Genomic DNA, 20,517 nt, shown 5'->3' with positions numbered 1-20,517 from the left:
AGATCCAACCATCTCATCCTCTGTTTTTCCCTTCTCCTCCTGCCTTCAATCTTTCCCAGCATCACGGTCTTTTCAAATGAGTCAGTTCTTTGCATCAGGTGGCCGAGTTTTGGAGTTTCAGCTTCAGCATCATCCCTCCAATGAATATTCAGGACTGATTTCCTTTAGGATGGACTGGTTGAATTTCCTTGCTGTTCTAGGGACTCTCAAGAATCTTCTCCAACACCACAGTTCAAAAGCATCAATTCTTCCATGCTCAGCTTTCTTTATAGCCCAACTCTCACATCCATACATGACTACTGGAAAAACCATAGCCTTGACTAGATGGACCTTTGTTGGCAAAGTAATGTCTCTGCCTTTTAATATGCTGTCTAGTTTGGTCATAACTTTTCATCTAAGGAGCAAGCATATTTTAATTTCATGGCTGCAGTCACCATCTGCAGTGATTTTGGAGCCCAAGAAAATAAAGTCAGCCTCTGTTTCCACTGTTTCCCCATCTATTTGCCATGAAGTGATGGGACCGGATGCCACCATCTTGGTTTTCGAAATGTTGAGTTTCAAGCCAACTTTTTCATTCTTCTCTTTCACTTTCATCAGGAGGCTCTTTAGGTCTTCACTTTCTGCCATAAGGGTGGTGTCATCTACATATCTGAGTTTATTGGTATTTCTCCCAGCAATCTTGATTCCAGCTTATGCTTCATCCAGCCCAGCATTTCTCATGATGTACTCTGCATATAAGTTAAATAAGCAAGGTAACAGTACACAGCCTCGACGTACTCCTTGTCCTATTTGGAACCAGTCTGTTGTTCCATGTCCAGTGCTAATTGTTGCTTCTTGACCTGCATACAGATTTCTCGAGAGGCAGGTCAGGTGGTCTGGTATTCCCATCTCTTGAAGAATTCTCCACAGCTTGTTGTGATCCACACAGTCAAAGGCTTTGGTGTAGTCAATAAAGCAGAAGTACATGTTTTTCTGGAACTCTCTTGCTTTTTTGATGATCCAACAGATGTTTGCAATTTGATCTCTGGTTCCTCTACCTTTTCTAAAACCAGCTTGAACATCTGGAAGTTCATGGTTCACGTATTGCTGAAGACTGGCTTGGAGAATTTTGAGCATTACTTTACTAGTGTGTGAGACGAGTGCAATTGTGCAGTAGTTTGAACATTCTTTGGCATTGTTTTTCTTTAGGATTGGCATGAAAACTGATCTTTTCCAGTCTTGTGGCCCCTGCTGAGTTTTCCAAATTCCCTGGCATATTGAGTGCAGCACTTTCACTGCATTATCTTTTAGGATTTGAAATAGCTCAACTGGAATTCCATCACCTCCACTAGCTTTGCTCATAGTGATGCTTCTTAAGGCCCACTTGACTTTGCATTCCAAGATGTCTGGATCTAAGTGAGTGATCACACCATGGTGGTTATCTGGGTCATGAAGATCTCTTTTGCATAGTTCTTCTGTGTATTCTTGCCACCTCTTCTTAATATCTTCTGCTTCTGTTAGGGCTGTACCATTTCTGTCCTTTATTGTGCCCATCTTTGAATGAAATGTTCCCTTGGTATCTCTAATTTGCTTGAAGAGGTCTCTAGTTTTCCTCATTCTATTGTTTTCCTTCATTTCTTTGCATTGATTGCTGAGGAAGGCTTTCTTATCTCTCCTTGCTATTCTTTGTAACTCTGCATTCAAATGGTATATCTTTTCTTTTCTTCTTTGCCTTTAGCTTCTCTTCTTCTCGTAGCTATTTGTAAGACCTCCTCAAACAGCAATTTTGCCTTTTTACATTTCTTTTTCATGGGGATGGTCTTGATATCTGCCTCCTGTACAATGTCATGAACTTCCCTCCATAGTTCTTCAGGCACTCTGTCTATCAGATCTAATCCCTTGAACCTATTTGTCACTTCCACTGTATAATCCTAAGGGATTTGATTTAGGTCATACCTGAGTGGTCTAGTGATTTTCCTTACTTTCTTCAATTTAAGTCTGAATTTGGCAATAGGAAGTTCCTGATCTGAGCCACAGTCAGCTCCCAGTCTTGTTTTTGCTGACTGTATAGAGCTTCTCCATCTTTGGCTGCAAAGAATATACTCAATCTGATTTCAATATTGACCATCTGGTGATGTCCATGTGTAGAGTCTTCTCTTGTGTTGTTGGAAGAGGGTGTTTGCTATGACTAGTGCGTTCTCTTGGCAAAACTCTATTAGCCTTTGCTCTGCTTCATTCTATACTCCAAGGCCAAATTTGCCTGTTACTCCTGGTATTTCTTGACTTCCTACTTTTGCATTCCAGCCCCCTATAATGAAAAGGACATCTTTTTTGGGGTGTTAGTTCTAAAACGTCTTGTAGGTCTTCATAGAACCTTTCAAACTTCAATGTCTTCAGCATTACTGGTCAGGGCATAGACTTGGATTACCGTGATATTGAATGGTTTGCCTTGGAAATAAACAGAGATCATTCTGTCATTTTTGAGATTGCACCTAAGTACTGCATTTTGGACCCTTTTGTTGACTATGATGGCTACTCCATTTCTTCTAAGGGATTCTTGCCCACAGTAGTAGATATAATGGTCATCTGAGTTAAATTCACCCATTCCAGTCCATCTTAGTTCACTGATTCCTAGAATGTTGATGTTCACTCTTGCCATGTCCTGTTTGACCACTTCCAATTTGCCTTGATTCATGGACCTAATATTCCAGGTTCCTATGCAATATTGCTCTTTACAGCATCAGACTTTACTTCCATCACCAGTCACTTTCAGAACAAGGCGTTGTTTTTGCTTTGGCTCCATCCCTTCATTCTTTCTGTGGTTATTTCTCCACTGATCTCCAGTAGCATACTGGGCACCTACTGACCTGGGGAGTTCATCTTTCAGTGTCCTATCTTTTTGCCTTTTCATACTGTTTATGGGGTTCTCAAAGGCAAGAATAGTGAAGTGGTTTGCCATTCCCTTCTCCAGTGGACCACATTTTGTCAGAACTCTCCACCATGACCCATCCGTCTTGGGTGGCCCTACACGGTGTGGCTCATAGTTTCATTGAGTTAGACAAGGCTGTGGTCCATGTGATCAGTTTGATTAGTTTTCTGTGATTGTGGTTTTCATTCCATCTGCCCTCTGAGGGATAAGGAAAAGAGGCTTATGGAAGCTTCCTGATGGGAGAGACTGACTGTGAGGGAAACTGGGTCTTGTTCTGATGGGCAGGGCCATGCTCAGTAAATCTTTAATCCAATTTTCTGTTGATGGGCAGGACTGTGTTCCTTCCCTGTTGTTTGACCAAACTATGGGGGAGGTAATGAAGAAAATGGCGACCTCCTTCAAAAGGTCCCATGCACACACTGCTACACTCAGTAACCCTGCACCCCTAACCCTGCAGCAGGCCACCGTCGACCCACACCTCTGCTAGGGACTCCTGGACACTCATGGACAAGTCTGGGTCAGTCTCTTGGTGGGGTTACTGCCCCTTTCTCCTGGGTCTTAGTGCATACAAGCTTTTGTTTGTGCCCTCCAGGAGTCTGTCTCCCCAGTCCTGTGTAAGTTCTGGCGGCTCTATGGTGGGATTAATGGTGACCTCCTCCAAGAGGGCTTACGCCACACCCAGCTTACTGCACCCAGAGCCCCTGCCCCTGAGGCAGGCCACTGCTGACCCATACCTCTGCAGGAGACTCTCAAACACTCAAAGGTAGGTCTGACTCAGTCTCTGTGGGGTCTCCTGGTATGCACAAGGTTTTGTTTGAGCCTTTTGAGCATCTCTGGTGAGTATGGGGTTTGATTCTAAACATGATTTTGCCCTTCCTACCATCTTCCTGAGGCTTCTCCTTTGCCCTTGGATGTAGGATATATATATATATTTTTTGGTGGGATCCAACATTCTCCCGTCGATGGTTGTTCAGAAGCTAGTTGTAATTGTGGGGTTCTCACAGGAGAAGGTGAGTTCACGTCCTTCTACTCTGCCATCTTGGCACCACCTTGTTCTTTATCCAGACTTAACATTTTGAACCTCTGTTTCCTTACCCATAAAACCATAATAATGATGATATGGATAAATTGAAAGTTTCCTGGGTTCCAGCTGCTGTGTGTGTAATTTTATGCATCCACTAGACTGGGCCATGAGATGCCCAGGTGTCTGGTTAAACATTCCCTCTGGGTGTGTCTATGAGGATGCGTCTGGATGAGAGAAGCATGTGAACTGGTGGACTGAATACAGCAAACTGGCCTCCCCTTGTGGCTGGGCATCAGCTAATCCGTTGAGAGCCTGAATAGAAGAAAAAAGCAGAAGAAGGTTGAATTCACTCTCTGCCTGACCAGTTGAGCTGGGACATCCATCTTCTGCCCTTGATGATCCTGATCCTCAGAGCATCAGACCTAGGTTGGAATCTATACCATTAGCTGCCTTGTCCTTAGACTTTTGCACTACACTGCCAGCTTTCCTGGAGTTCCAACTTGCAGACAGGAGATCATGTGACTTCTTGGCCTTTGTAACAGCGTGAGGCAATACCTAATAATCAATAATAAAAATATATGTGTGTATATATAAATGTAAAAATAATATAGTATATATACATATAGTATACAACATATATTATAGCATATAGTATTATATATATTGTTATATATGTGTGTGTGTATAGAAGTTTGTGTCCCCCCAAAAATTTCTATGTTGAAACTTAATCCCCAGTGTGATAGGATTTAGAGGTGGGAAGTGATTAGGCTGAGTGCTGAAGAATTGATGCTTTTGAACTGTGGTTTTGGAGAAGACTCTTGAGAGTCTCTTGGACTGCAAGGAGATCCAACCAGTCCATCCTAAAGGAAATCAGTCCTGAATATTCATTGGAAGGACTGATGCTGAGGCTGAAATTGCAATACTTTGGCCACCTGATGCAAAGAACTGACTCATTTGAAAAGACCGTGATGCTGGGAAAAATTGAAGGCAGGAGGAGAATGGGACGATAGAGGATGAGATGGTTGGATGGCATCACTGACGCAATGGACATGAGTTTGGGTGGACTCTGGGAGTTGGTGATGGACAGGGAGGCCTGGTATGCCTCAGTCCATAGTGTTGCAAAGAATCAGATATGACTGAGCAACTGAACTGAAGTGATTAGGCCACTGAGGGTAAAGACCTCATGAATGGGGTTCAGTTCAGTTCAGTTCAGTCGCTCAGTGGTGTCCGACTCTTTGTAACCCCATGAATCACAGCACGCCAGGCCTCCCTGTCCATCACCAACTCCCAGAGTTTACCCAAACCCATGTCCATCGAGTCGGTGATGCCATCCAACCATCTCATCCTCTGTCGTCCCCTTCTCCTCCTGCCCCCAAACCTTCCCAGCATTAGGGTCTTTTCCAGTGAGTCAACTCTTCGCATGAGGTGGCCAAAGTATTGGGAGTTTCAGCTTCAACATCAGTCCTTCCAATGAACACCCAGGACTGATCTCCTTTAGGATGGACTGGTTGGATCTTCTTGCAGTCCAAGGGACTCTCAAGAGTCTTCTCCAACACCACAGTTCAAAAGCATCAGTTCTTCAGCATTCAGCTTTCTTAACCGTCCAACTAATGAATGGGATTAGTGCCCTTATAAAGGAGACCCCAGAGAGCATCCTTACCGCTTGCATTCTTTGGGAATGCAGTGAAGAGGCAGCCATCTCTGACCCAGGAGGTGAGCTTTCACTAGATAGTCGGCAGATGTCTCGATCTTAGACTTCCGGGCCTTCATAACTATGAGAAAGAAATGTTTTTTTAAGTCACTCAGTCTCTCAGTCTATGGTATTTTTGTAATACTAGCTCAAACACAAAGATATAGAAGACTCAGAAATATATATATATCATTTCCTATTGATTCCGTGTCTCTAGGGAACCCTGACTACTACTCTGTACTGAGTGTTTTACATGTACTCATTTACTCCCCCCTACAACCTTACAAGGGAGATAGTAATAGCATCTCCATTTTTTTAGACAAGAATTTGAAAGGCAGAGGTGAGTGAACTCACCTAAAAGAGCGAGGCCAAGACATGAACCCGAGCAGCGTGACTCAGGCCTGCCCCCTGCCCCCTGACCTACTGCCTCCAGGGCCATCCTCACAGGTTTAGCATTTCCGGAGTGGAGCCGCTTGGCTAAGTGTTTTCCACATGCAACAGGTGGACCCAAAGCCCTCCAGTCTTCTGTGATTAGCTTTTCCTTTAATAATCAAGTCAAAAGCTCAACGCTCCATTCTGTGTGCCATGAGAAGTCCAGAGCCTTCCCCACTGTTCCCGAGGAAGCCCAGGGGGCTGTTACGGTCCCTTGTCCCTCCCCACTCTGAATCCTTGCTTCTGGACCGATTCTCAGCCCCCTCTTCCGTGACCGCCATCTTGCTTTGTCTTCCGTGACCGCCATCTTGCTTTGTCTTTGGCCACACCGTGCAGCTTGTGGGGTCTCAGCTCCTCTACCAGGGATCGAACCCACTCCCCCTGCAATGGAAGCGCAGAGTCGTGACCACTGGGCCACCAGGGAAGTCCATCCGTGACTGTCATCTTCCCTCAGCAAGGCTGTGCTCTTCTTCCACCCCAGTGACCACTGCTGCCTCCTCCTCCGTGCCCCAAGCCGCCGGTGACAGACTTGGCCCGAGGCGCTGGGTGACAGAGGGTGACAACACCCAGCACAGGACAGAAAATCCTGAGGTGGAATACACGGCCATCACTCCGTTCTTCACGTCTCCTGGTCTCCTTCCTCCTCAGGCCTGGGCCGCCCACTCCCACCATGATGCTCTCAGGAGGTCCTTTTCCATCTTAGCTCCTCCCCCGGCCTCGTTCTGGGGCACCCCACCCCCACCCAGGCCCCCACCCAGGCCTCCCCCTCGGGGGCTGCTGAGGCCAAAGTCGACATTTCCGGTTCCCCGTCGACCCTTCAAGTGGCTCCTGTGATTCTCACCTGGGGTGGCTGGGGGATGTCACCTTTCACATGACGCTGCTTTGACTTCCCTGGTGGCTCAGGTGGTAAAGCGTCTGCCTACAATGCGGGAGACCTGGGTTTGATCCCTGGGTGGGGAAGATCCTCTGGCGAAAGGAAATGGCAACCCACTTGAGTACTCTTGCCAGGAAAATCCCATGGACGGAGAAGCCTGGTAGCTTACAGTCCATGGGGTCGCAAAGAGTCGGACACGACTGAGCGACTTCACTTCACTTCACTTCCTCCCGCCACCCCCACTAGGGTGTGGAGCAGCCTCTGACAACGTTTCCCTTCCTGCAAATATGCTTTAGGTGACCAGATCCTTTCAATAACATTGTGAGGTAGATCCTTTGTCTTCCCAGAGAGGAACTTGGCCCTGAGATTCTGCTTTGTGCTTTTTTTTTTTTTACCAGACATCAGACCTTGGGGCAAGTTTACTTCCCTTATCTGAGTCTCAACTGCCTCATCTGGAAACTGGGATAATAAGAATACTCGCCCCAAAGCTTGATCCCTTGGCGTGTTGTAAACTCTCAATGTTGCTGTTTTTGTTTAGTCGCTAAGTCCTGTCTGACTCTTTCGGGAACCCATGGACTCTGTAGCCCGCCAGGCTCTCTGTCCACGGGATTTCCCAGGCAAGAATACTGGAGTGGGCTTCCGTTTCCTTCTCCAGGGGGTCTTCCAACCCAAGGATCAAACCTGAATCTCCTGCATTGACGGGTGGATTCTTTACCAGTGAGCCACCAGGGAAGCCATAAATCCTGGCTGTTCAGTATTTGACAGATGAGAAAATTAGGTTCTAGGCCCAGCTGTGTTCTTTCATTTTATTTTTTTGGCTGCTGAGCTTATGGGATCTTAGTTCCCCAACCAGGGGCCATGGCAGTAAAAGCACCAAATCCTAACTACCAGATGGCCAGGAAATTCCCCCAGCTGTGTTCTTAATGCGCTGAATGACCTGGGCCTCAGTTTGCCCAACTGGAGAGGAGACTGTGGGACTGAATTGTCTCTGAAGACTGTCCCAGGCCTGTCCTTCTGAATAATGGCATCCATGAGTCTTTACCATGCGCACTTAGACCCTTTTGGACCTCGCCCTGTGTATGTCTTCACCTCTAAGCTCATTGAACTCCTTTCTAATTTTTTAAATTAACTTTTATTGGAGTATGGTTGATTTACAATATTATACTAGTTTCAGGTGTACAGCAAAGTGAATCAGTTACATATACACTCACATATCCACTCTTTTTTAAAAATATTCCTTTCCCATATAGGCCATCACAGAACACTGAGTGGAATCCCCTGGCTGTGCAGGAGGTCCGTATTAGTTATCTGTTACCTAGTAGCATGAATCTGTCAGTCTCCCAGTCTACCCCTGACATCCCCTTATGCCTCAGCGACCATAAATTTGTTCTCTACGTCTAAAACTCTATTTGGACTCCATTAACTGGTAAACACAAGTACAGTGTTTTCCTGAGTTCTATAAACTAGTCTAGCAAATTATCAAACCTAAGGAGGGAGTGGTGGGAACTCCCAATTTATGGCCAGTTAGGTCAGAAATACAGGGGTAGGAAATTCCCTGGCACTCCTGTTAAGTGGCTATGACTCTGTGCTTCCACTGACAGAGGCCTGAGTTTGATTCCTAGTAAGAATTAAGATCCTGAAAACCGAGCAGCCAAAAAAAAAAAAAATCATACAAAGGTAGCCCCAGCCACTGGTGTCTGAAGTGGGAACAGTCTTCCAGAACTGAGCTCTGTAGCTTATGGGAGGTACCCGGGAGACAGTGCTAGAAATGAACTGTTGGATACCCAGTGGGTGTCAGAGAATTGCAGCGTTGGTGGGTGTCAGAAAACCACTCACAGCTTCTTTTTTAAAAAAGCTCTTATGTGGAGCCCATGAAAGAAACATGTCCCAAGAGACAAGGAGAGGATCTGATTCAGGCTGGGAAGGGAGGTGCCGGAGACTCCTGGGGAGATGTGACAAGGCTTGGTGGTGTGTTCCCAGGGGGAAAAGTGCTAGGCTTTAGACTTTTCTGTATGCTTGGAATATTCACAACTATCAAGTTAAAAAAAAAAGCAGGGATGGGATGCAGCAGAAAGAGGATGGAATCCGGGGTCCTGGGTGCTGCCTTCAGTTAGGCCTTCGGACCACTCTATGATGTGAGCGAGTCAAGGCCCTCCTCTCGGCCACAAGGGCCAGTCTCCAGCAGCCCTGCCAGTGCTGACATTTTATTAGATGTTTTCATGTTGTTATTGTTTAGTTGCCAGGTAGTGTCTGACTCTTTGCAACCCCATGGGCTGTAGCCTGCCAGGCTCTTCTGTCCATGGAATTTCCCAGGCAAGAATACTAGAGTGCATTGCCGTTTCCTTCTCCAGGGGATCTTCCCAGACCAGGGATCGAACCCATGTCTCCTGCCTTAGTCCAAACATGTATTGAATGTCTATTGGGTGCTTGTCTGTTTACATGTCGGACCTCCTGAGCAGACGCTGAGCCCCAGGAGGGTAGGGGCTGTCTCCTCACCCCTGTCTCCTCAGGGACCAGCACGGCCCTCAGTACCTAGTGAGTTATTTGAAGGAAGGAAGAACAGACTGAACGACCGCCAGGCCAAGTTCTAGAACACCTCCACCCCTAAAGTGTTTGGAGCCTGTAGCCGGGGCTCCCTGTGGAGAAGCCTGGGGTCTCCTCAGGACTGGAGCTCACTGGGTGTCCATCCACTTGCGTGTACCCCTAGGCACCTGCCCTGGGGTGGGAGTTGAGTGGGAGTTGAGTGCAGCCGTGGGAACAGGAGATGAGCCAGCTTGAAGGCTTGGAGGCCTCTACTTCCTGCCGCAGCCCCTGCCCAAGACAGGCTCCAGCCCTATCCTCTGACCCCACCGGGAAAGCACCAGGAAACAGGCCGGAAGGCAGGAAACTTCCCCTGGGCCTGGTCTGGGCCCAAGTTGCTACCATGCCTGTGTCTGAGCCCTGAGTCCGGTGGGCCAGAGCCCACCTTCTAGCCCAACCCGCAGAGCTCAGCTGCTCTGGGCCAGCTCCTCAGCACCTCCTGTGTCCCTGAGACCACTGCCAGCCACTCGGTAAACACGGAGCAGCCCATGTGTGCAGGGAAGACAGCTGGGGTCAGCAGACCTGGGTTCAGTTCCCAGCTCTGCCTCTCAGAGGCTGGGTGAGTGTGGGCACTTTACCTGCCTCCCTGAACCTCAGTTTCTTCATCGTATTTGTTGTGGAGATCAAAGCAGAGATGGTCTCAGTCTCGTATCATATTCAAGGAACTCAAAAACAAGTCCAGCTCAGGACTTCCCTGGTGGCCCAGTGGTTAAGACTCCACGCATCCACTGCAGAGACCCTGGTCAGGGAACTGAGATCCCCAATGCCGCATGCAGCGACCAAAAAATAAATAAATAAAATAAAAAGCAAGTCCAGTTTACAAATACTGTTGAAGCCACCTGAAGCCCTGGTCAGCCCTACTCCCTCCCTGCTTGGAGGGTATCACCAGCCTGATCACTGTTGATCTTCACTATCATGTTTATCCTGTCTCCACACATTCCTATCCCACATATGACTGATTTGCCTAATTCTGAATGCTGTACATATTACAGTATCATACTGAATGCATTATTCCATAATTTGCCTTCTTACTGCGTGAAATGCTTTTGAGAACTAGCCATGTTGATACATGGAGATTGAGTTAATTTTCATTCTCTAGTGCTGCTTTCTACAAATAAACCATGATTGAACCGTGCTCCTGTCGATATACATTTATTTCCAATTATGTTTGGTTATTTCAAGCAACACTGAAATAGGTATTCTTTTACATGTAAAAAGAGACTTCCCTGGTGGTATGGTGGATAAGAATCCTACCAAGGCAGGGGGCACAGGTTCAGTCCCTGGTCCGGGACGATTCCACATGCCGCACAGCACCTAGGCCATGCACCACAACTACTGAGTCCATGCTCTAGAGCCTGCAAGCTGCAGCTCCTGAAACAAGTGCGCCTGGAGCCTGTGCTCCTCCACGAGAGAAGCCACGGCAAAGAGAAGTCCAAGCACCACAACGCAGAGTGGCCCCCACTCGCCGCAACTAGGGACAGCCCTCACATAGCAACGAAGACCCAGTGCAGCCAAAAATGAATAAAATTATTTAAAAAATGATTTATGCAAAGATGGATGTTTTTGAGGAGCTTAGGTGGATTCCAGTAGTGTTTGACTGTCATTTAAGTGACACGCTCTCCTGAACCCCAAATTGAGGCAAACAACTTAACCATGAAATAGACCATTTGAGGTTGGGACTTCCTGGAAGGCCAGGGCAGTGATTGCCACCTTCTCTTTAGTGCTCCTCCCTCAGCGCCGAGCCCCATGCTAAATGCCCTAGTGATCAAAAAAAATCTCTATGAGGGAGCTACTGGTATAACCCCAGCTGAGGGACCCGAGGCACAGAGAGGTCAGGTATCTCAGTTAATGGTTAAGTGAATTGGTTTGAATTCAAACCAACTCTGTGTCTGTCTGACTCCACTGCCCCTATGTAGCCCAACAGACCAGGAGCCCCAGATGCAGCAGCAAAAAGGCAAGAAGGACCGGCCCCAGCCATGCGCTCAGGGAGCGCTTCTGAAGGAAGGTGCCAGTCCCACCTGGCCTAGAAAAACGGGCAGCATTGCAGTGGCAGCAATGAACAGCGTCTAGGAAGAGTGGCACTTGAGGCCCAGGCACCGAGATGGCAGATTTAGCTCTGCCCTCTTCCTTCCCCCTCCTGCCACACAGTTTCCCGCATCTCTCTCCTTCTCCCCATTCTTTTCCAGTCTGTCTTCTGTCCAACTTTCTTTTTTCCAATTCTTTCCAACTCTTCTCTTTTTATCTTTTATTCTTCTCTTTTTTTAAAAATCTTTTTCCTCTTGGGTTATCTCCCTCTCATTTTCCTAGTCATCCATCCATCCATCCATCCATCCATCCATCCATCCATCCATCCATCCATTCATCCACCTATCCATTCATCTGACATGAGCTGGGTACCAATACCGTACCTGGGCCTTGGAGCCTGAGTGATGCTGGCCCTAGAACTGCTGATGAGCATATTCGTCTCCCTCAGCTAAACTTCCATGAGGAAACTCTGGGACCCATCCTCTCCCTCAAACAATCAGAGACAAACACATTTTTACACAAACCAGGCAACCAACTTAAAAAAAAAAAAAAAAAACCTGGCGAGACAGTCACGGCTCTCGCGCACCCCCTGCTGGTAACTTGAGAGATTACCTCCTGGGCTGGAGAATTCCTTCATGACTCTGGGTGGGGCTGGTTGGTCTCTCCGGCTTCACTCCACCTGCCCTGCAGCTTCTGCCAGTGATCCCACTTTAAGGGCTCCTCAGGGTGGGGCTCTTGTCCAACATGTTTAATTCCATAGCCATTGAAAGGCCCAAGCCAAAGACCAGAGGATGAAGCAGTGAGAGAGATTGCTACGGATTGAATGTTTGTGTCTCCCTAAATCCTTACGTTGAAGTCTAACCCCCAGTGTGATGATAGAGAAGGCAGGGTCTTTGAGAGGTTACAGGTCAGGAGAGAATAGGGCTCTCATGAAAGGTATTGGTGCCCTTGTAAGAAGAGACATGAGCGCTTGCTTTCTTGCTCTCTGCTTTCCACCAGGCGAGGAAACTATTGTTGTTCAGTCGCTAAGTTGTGTCCGATATTTGTGAGCAGATGGCCATCAGCAAACCAGGACACGGGATCTGCTGGCCCCTCGATCTTGGACTTCACAGCCTCCAGAACTGTCAGATATGAATGTCTGTTGTTTAAGCCACTGAGTCTATGGCATTATGTCACAACAGCCCAAGCAGACCAAGACAAGTGCTTGTTTTAACCGGGAGAAGCATGTGCTCCCCAGCGCGTATGCGAATCAAGCACGTGTGTGCTCTGCTGTTTGTGTGCTCAGGGGTGCGGACATCAGGGAGCCAGGGCGCCTGTTCCAAGCATCTGCTTGCACACCATGCCCCGGGCACGATGGAGATGTGCATGTGAGTGATCCTACCCTGTGCACACACACACGATGGTCCTCAGGGAATGAGTGTGGCAAGACATGCTCGCAGCCTCCTCACACGTAGGTGAAACAACCCTGAGGCCTCAGCGCTCAGAGTTCCCCAGTGGCTTGGACCCCAGCTGTCCGCTACCACATGCCATGTTAACTTTCTTGCCTTCTCCGTCTCACGTCTCTGCTTTCCTACACAGGCTTCTTGGGATCACCTCCAGAATAAACCGCCTGCTTTCAAACCCTTGTCTTGCTCCTGCGACAGTGAAGGAGGCAGCCCAAGAGGAGAGAGCACCTCGCAGAGGCTGGCAGAGCACGAAGATGGCAAGAACCTGGGTCCCCAGTGGCATCACAGTGCCTCTGAGTTAACCGACTGGCAACTGGCCTGCCTCTCCACCCCTACCCCTGCCTCCTGGTTAGGTGAGAAAACCCTAATCATTTCAGCCCCTTTTAACAGCATCATCTGTTCCTAGTGGCCGAAAGCCTTCCAGGAAGATGCCCTCTTCCGTGTAGAGGGCAGGTTGGCAGCCAGTTGAGGAGGGGCTGTAGTGGGCCCAGCACAGCTGAGTGTGTGAGTGTGCCCGTGTGTACACCCACGAGGGGCACGGAGTGAGTGCCTGCTGTGTGCAGGCCCCGTGGAGGGGCTGTGTACCTGGGACGCAGAGTTGTCTGTGCCCGTCCCTGTGGTCCCCCTATCAGTTCCAGGCTTTGTCTCTCTTGAGCGCTCACCTTTGTCCTCTGCCCACTTGCTTCTCTCTGCCCTCACCCTGGCTACCTGGACAACCTCTATGGAACCCCAGCTATCTGCCCGATGGTATTCTTGCTCCTGTTTACTCAGCAGTCAGAGACAGAGTCTAAAAACATGTTGGATCATGTTGTTGCATTGGGAGTTTTTTTGGGTGCTCCACATGGCTCGCAGAATCTTAATTCCCCCAACCAGGGATCGAACTCAGGCCCCTGCGGTGAGAGTGCCAACCCAGGCCCCTGCGGTGAGAGTGCCAAGTGCTGATCACTGGACGCAGGGGACTCCCATGTTGTTCTCCTGTTACAGACCCTTCAAAGGGCCCCACGGCTCTGGGGCACCTGCCCGGCAGAGGTCTCCAGTCCCATCTCTCCCTTCCCTTCCCCTCCCACAAAAGCTCCAGACTCAGGTTGATTCCTCCCCATATCACGGTTGGGCCAGGGACTGGGGGGACTGACTCCTGCAGGCTTGACTTCCCAGGCACCCATGACAGCTGGTTTCCAGCTGGGTTCAGCCAGTGGGAGGCGCTGGTGGAGATGGGAGGCCAGGAAGAAGAGAGAAACCAGGGTCTTTCGCCACTGCACGTGCTCCAAGGCTCCCACGGGACAGGCCTGGGCCGGGCCCGCTTCTGCTGAGCAAGCCCAGCTCATCTCACTCCCTCGTCCCTCATCCTGGAAGGTAGTCGTGACCACGCTCTAAGCCCTGTTGTCTTCTTAGCACTCACCTCACCCGCGGAAGCAGTTCCCTTCGCATCAAAGCCTTGAGATGCCTGTTTTCTGGGTTGACCCGGACTGAACTGACATCCGCAGCCGTCCGACTTTCCAGCCAGAGGAGGAAACCAGCGGCCTGTGCAGGGCGGAGCCCTGGGAACAGCAGGGGATGGACCGCAGACCTTGGTGGACCTCCCCCGCGCTCCCCCTCGCAGACGTGAAGTCAAGTCCTAAGAGATGGTGGAGTTCCTACCTGGTTACCTTAGACCGGGTTTCCTGCTGCCACCATCTGGAAACATCCATGGCTCTTGGTGCCAGGAACCTGCAGCCGCCCCCCGTATCTCCTCTCCCTTTCTTCCCCAGCAAGAGGCATTTTCCCTGTGCCAGGACATTTCCCAGTCCCCAGGGGGGACCACAGGCAGGTTTCTGAGCATGGTCAGAGGAGATGGGCACGAATTCCAGGTTGGGTGCTTAACGATAATGTGTCAGCTTGCCCCTTCCTCTTCTCTGTCTGGAATGTGGTGTAGTAGAGAGGCCATTGCCAGCTGTGTTAGTTTCCTGGGGCCACAAACTGGGTCATTTAAACACCAGAAATGTATTCTTTCAAGGGTCTAGAGGCTAGAAGTCTAACATCAAGAGGTCAGGAAGGTAAGTTCCTTCTGAGGATTTTTCCAGGCCCTTCTCCTTGGCTTGCAGGTGGCTGTCTTCCTTCTGTGTGTGTCTCTCTGTGTCCAAATTTCAGCTTTTTATAAAGATCCAAGTCATATTAGATTAGGGCCCACCCAGATGACCTCATCTTAACTAATTACATCTGCCATGACCCTATGCCCATATAAGGTTACTTTCTGAGTTACCAGGGAATTCGGAGGGGGGAGGACACAACGGAACCCATGCCTTGAGGATGAGGGCACATTCCTAGCGATGGAGGAACTGAGAAATAGAAAGAGCAGATGACTGCCCAGAGCAACACCGCAGCGCCGGCCTGGACTCGGAAGCTGCCTGTACACGTGCTCAGCTGCAAAGTCATATCCGATTCTTTGCGACACCGTGGGCTGTAGCCCGCCAGGCCCCTCTGTCCCTGGTGTTTCCCGGGTGAGAATATTGGAGTGTGTTGCCATTTCCTCCTCCACGGGATCCTCTTGACCCAGGGATCGAACCCCCCTGTCTTCTGCTTTGGCAGGCAGGCTCTTTACCACTGAGCCACCTGGGAAGCCCAGACTTTGAGGTTAGAGGAAAATACATTTCTCTCTTATTCATGCACCATTGTTTGGGTTCTCTGTTATATTCAAACAAAAGTGTATCACAGGTCAGGGTGCGGGAAGGGAACAGGTGTCAAGCCCAGGAGGTAACTGAGGGATATTTAATAAAAGTGCAGGTGGGGTTGGAGAAACTAACAAGGAATGGTGGGGGCATTTCAAGGCTTGCAACAGTGGGAGTCTAGACCACCCCCAGGCCTGCAGGGGCAGAGGGAGAAGGCAGTTAATGGGGCCCTGAGGAAGGAGCTGTGGGGAAAGGAGAAGGTCCCCTGATAGGCGCCAAGGCCTTTGATGGAGGGACGCAGGCCCTGGAATAGATGCCCTGACTGCTCCGTCTTCCTGTCCTCCAGTCTCCTGCTGGCACCTTCCACCGACTGAGCCAAACCCAGAGGACCAGGGAGCCCATGGATGCTTCCAGCAGGCTGGCCAGCGGGGCAGGATGGAGCCGGGTGAGGAGCAGAGACGGTCCAGAAGAACGGCTGACACCCGGTTCTTGCTGCCGCACTCCGCCTGCGGGCTGCGGGCTCAGGAGGCTGTGTCTTCTTCGCAGGAGCATCCCTGGTGACGGGCCAGTGCCTGGAATCTAGTAGGTGTTCGACAAATATTTGTGGATGTGTACGTGCCAGGCGGAGAAGGCAATGGCACCCCACTCCAGTACTCTTGCCTGGAAAATCCCATGGACGGAGGAGCCTGGTAGGCTGCAGTCCATGGGGTCGCTAAGAGTCGGACACGACTGAGCGACTTCACTTTCACTTTTCCCTTTCATGCACTGGAGAAAGAAATGGCAACCCACTCCAGTATTCTTGCCTGGAGAATCCTAGGGACGGCAGAGCCTGGTGAGCTGCCGTCTATGGGGTCGCACAGAGTCGGACACAACTGAAGCGACTTAGCATAGCATAGCATAGCATAGCACGTGCCAGGAGGGCAGTGGAATGAGAGCGGGGAGGGAGGGGGCTTCATACCTCCAGCCCCTCGGTCAGCACTGACCCCCAGAGCACTGCGGGTGGCAAGGGGTGCTGCTCCCGCCCACCAGCTCAGCCCCAGGAAGACAGGACCTGGCCCACACCCCTCCCAGTGCTGCTGTCCAGCCACCTCCCCGGGTCCCAGTGGAGACAGCAACTACCTTGGGGCAAGAGCCATCTGCATGGCGGCCCAGCCCTGGGTCCTCTCAGCGGCTTCTTGGTGCCGTTGCAGGGCGGATGGCGCCCCTGCCTGATCTCTGAGGCTGAGGCCTCCCACCCGAGAGGGATAGGGCTGGTAGCTGGGCTATTGCGGGACAAATGAGGCATCAGAGAGTCCGGGATTTAAGATCACCTGTGTCTGACTCTCGATGAACACTGGCACCTTCCAGACTCCAAGAAGTCCTACAGGAAAGACCCATGGAAACTTTGTTTAATCTTCAATTTCCCAGTCCCACTGACCCTCTTATTCTTTATTGAGTGCCCACGGGGTTCAGGGTGGGAGCTGAGCCCCCAGCAGAGAACACAGCAGGGGCTCCACTCTCATGGCTTGTTTGCCACAGGACTTGTTGGATTAGCATGCTCCGAACACTGCCCTTCAGAACCACCATTCAAGGGACCATGCTCAGAGGGGCCGGCCTCCAGCGACGTCCTTCCTGAGAGTCAGGGGAGGAAGAGTCGGCAGGCGTTGAAGCACCTTCAGCTTCATTCATTCGTTCATTCCCTCTTTTAACGTATTGTGCATTTCGTTGAGTACACGTGCCAGGCTCCTACTGGCACTGAGAATTCAAAGATAAATCAGAAAGTTTTGCCCTCCTGAAGTTTCCCACCTGATGGGAACTAGAAATAATGAAAATGCCCCCCCTGCTAAGAAAAGGCTCCCCAGCTCCTTCATACCCTCTCCAGACACACCTCCAAATTCTCTGTTCACTCTGCGCCTCCCGTTCAGGACGCCGCTTGCTCGGCTCTAGGCTGAGCCCTGCTGTGGACCTGGCCCCTGCAGCCTCTCTGCCAGCTCCCTCTTCCCAGGGGAAAAGCTCCAGCTGCTCCCGTGCAGGAAAACTCCAGAGGATTAATCAGCAGAACCCTGGCAGCATGTCCGCTAGGCCTTGAGGCTAAGGTGACCTGACAGGCTTAGTGGTGGGGCGGTCCTGGAGGGTCTCTCTCCCTTGGGATAGAGCAGAGGGCCAGGGTGGCCACACACCCACCTGCAGAGCCAGCGGAGAGGCTGGGACCTGCTCAAGGCCACTCGGATAAAGGCTGGGGTGGCTTATCGTGTGAGCCTGCGGGGAGCAGGCAGTGATAAATGGGGGTCCTGAGCCAGTCCTCGCTGTTTCCTGGGTCTTCATTTCCCATCTGTCAGAAGAGATGGATTAGATCATCTTTGAGGCTGTGTCTGTTTCAGACACTCTACGGTGGGATCCGGGAAGCTCTGACCCACCCCCTTCCTTCCCGGCTATGTCTTCGGTTTCTCCCCCTTTCTTCCTCCGCTCAGGGTCTGGGAAATGGCTCTGAGCTTCAAAGCTGAGCAAACAAACATGTCCAGGCCCATAGGGAACAGGGTAAGGGAGGGCATGGCTATTTTTATAATGCTTTGAAGGATTTTCACAGCTGCTTCTGTTGTTGTCCACACACTCGCCACAGGCTCAGTCTGTTGGCGTCGCAGACATCACTGTAGGGGGTGCTCGGAGGGGCTGCACTCTTGAAAGAAACCCTGCCTGTTGATGCCTGGCATTCCATCATGAGGGATCCGTTTAAAGCAGCTAAGCGTTGCCCTCCTCCCACGCTTCCGAAATGTAGCAGCCCCCAAAGAATGGCTCTACACAATCAATGACACCAGCGGGAAGGAATCTGGCCATCCCTAGAGTGCTGGGTGTGGAGGAGCGGCAAGTATTGCTCAGTCAAGTCTGAGGAGCCCCTTTGCCTTATTCCGCAAACGTTCACTGAGACCCTGCAAAATGTCAGCCCTGGGCTGGGAAGCTGTTTCCAACAGCCAACAAGGATGTGCCAAGTCTTTTCTATAATTAGAATAATGTGAATTGAGTTCACAGATTTAGTGCCAGACTCTGCTTCACAGGCTTCCCTGGTGGCTCAGATGGTAAAGAATCTGCCTGCAATGCAGGAGACCCAGGCCCAATCCCTGGGTCAGGAGGATCCCTTAGAGAAGGGAATGGCTATCCACTCCAGTATTCTTGCCTGGAGAATCCCATGGATGGAGGAGCCTGGTGGGCTACGGTCCACGGGGTCACAAAGAGTCAGACATGACCAAGCAACTAACACTTTCTGCGCTTCACACTTCACTGAAATGGTCTCAGATATTGCTCTGTCTCCAAAATACCTTCTGATCCCACCCAAATCTCTCCATCTCTGTCTCTACCACCCCACCCCCACCTCTCCTACCCCTACTTTGCCCAAGCAGCTGAAATAGCTACAGCTGGTTCCCCTCACACTCACCCCACAATCCTTCACACAGTACCCGGGAAAGAGATTTTTCGAAAGTGTGAGATCCTGGGTCTTTCTCCTACTTAACCACCACTCCCGCCCCCATGGCTTTCTCCTTATGCTTGCAATTAAAGACCCAACTCCTTATCAGCCTGACCTGCAAAGAGACCTCATGGGGCCTGGCCTTCACCCGCCTCTTTCTCTCTCTTTCTCTTTTTCTCTCTCTCTAAATCTGGATTTCAGGTAACAGAATTAGGTCAATCAAATAGCATTAGTCCACTCATGGGACACTTTTATTTATTAGACATATAGTTGTTTCAAATAATATAGTTGCCGCTTGCAAAATCACGTCTAACATAATGACACATATGACTCACAAAAGCATTATGCTAAGTGAAAGATGCCCAGACACATGAGATATATACTATATGCTTCCATTTATATGTAAAGGTTCTAGAAAAGGCCAGACTAAAGAGACAGAAAGCAGATCACAGGTTGCCAGGGGGGCCGGGTGTGGAGGTGGGAGGGTAGGGGAGGGGGATAGAAAGTGACTAGGTGGGAGGAAAATTTCTTTTGTGTGTGTGTGTATTTATTGTTTTGCCTAGGGCTTCCCTGGTGGCTTAGAGGATTAAGAGGCTGCCTGCAGTGCGGGAGACCGGGTTCGATCACTGTGCCGGGAAGATCCCCTAGAGAAGGAAATGGCAACTCACTCCAGTATCCTTGCCTGGAAAGTTCCATGGACAGAGGAGTCTGGCAGGCTACAGTCCATGGGATCATAAACAGTCAGACACAACTGAGTGACTTCACTTTCCTTCTTTCTTAGTGGCAGAACACACCATCTTTGATGTGTCATGCAAGATCTTTCGTTGGGTGCGTGGGCTCTCTAGTTGCATAATGAAAATGTTCCATGTCATGATGGTGGCAGTGGTTACCTGCCTGTGTGTGTGTTTCTCAAAAATTAAATTTTACAATTAAAACTGGTGAATTTTATTGTATGTAAATTAATCTTCAAAAAAAAAATCTAAAACTAAAACAAAAACAACTGAAACAAAGCTAGAAGCTCTCAGAACATCTGACCTATCCTCTTTGCCTTCACCCCAGACTTGAAATGAGCATAATCCCGAACCCTAGGTTCATTGGGCCTTTGCTTGCCTTTTTATGCAATTTTATTCACTTATCTATATTTTTTAAAAGGTATATTTTTAAATTTCAGTAGTTCTTGATTCTCCAAAAAGAGTACGAAGCAATATTTCATCTTCTGGGGCCTTCTTTTCCTCCTTGCTCTATATCCCTGGGGATTATCTACAGTGTGGCGTGTCATGGTGACACGTTGTTTTTGACCACTGCTTAATATTCCATTGGATACATAGACTACACATATTCATCCACTTGCCTTCATGGACATTTCTGTTGTTCCTAGGCTTTCGTTACTGAGGAGAGCGGACAGGGACGCCAGGAACATTCTTGGGGCATGCCTCCTGGGGCACATGTGTGTGA

At 49.7% G+C, this 20,517-nt stretch overlaps 2 long non-coding RNA genes across 2 annotated transcripts; both read right to left on the bottom strand.

Moving 5' to 3' along the window:
- Window positions 1-1,613: 1,613 nt before the first annotated feature.
- On the bottom strand, window positions 1,614-6,758 carry LOC145540302 (uncharacterized). Its single transcript, XR_014078258.1, has 3 exons — window positions 5,977-6,758; window positions 5,593-5,704; window positions 1,614-4,487 (listed from the first exon to the last, which is right to left on the bottom strand). It is a non-coding gene; the product is annotated as an uncharacterized LOC145540302 (long non-coding RNA).
- An 8,860-nt stretch (window positions 6,759-15,618) lies between these two features.
- LOC145540301 (uncharacterized) lies at window positions 15,619-18,077 on the bottom strand. The gene is made up of 2 exons (XR_014078257.1): window positions 18,020-18,077; window positions 15,619-17,934 (listed from the first exon to the last, which is right to left on the bottom strand). It is a non-coding gene; the product is annotated as an uncharacterized LOC145540301 (long non-coding RNA).
- Between the last annotated feature and the right edge of the window lie 2,440 nt (window positions 18,078-20,517).

Source organism: Giraffa tippelskirchi, chromosome 3 (assembly GCF_054371585.1).
Source record: "Giraffa tippelskirchi isolate mGirTip1 chromosome 3, T2T-mGirTip1v1.2.pri, whole genome shotgun sequence".
In the NCBI taxonomy this organism is placed as follows: Eukaryota; Metazoa; Chordata; class Mammalia; order Artiodactyla; family Giraffidae; genus Giraffa; species Giraffa tippelskirchi.
Note: the sequence above shows the minus strand (reverse complement) of the source record. Positions and strands in the feature narration are given on the sequence as shown.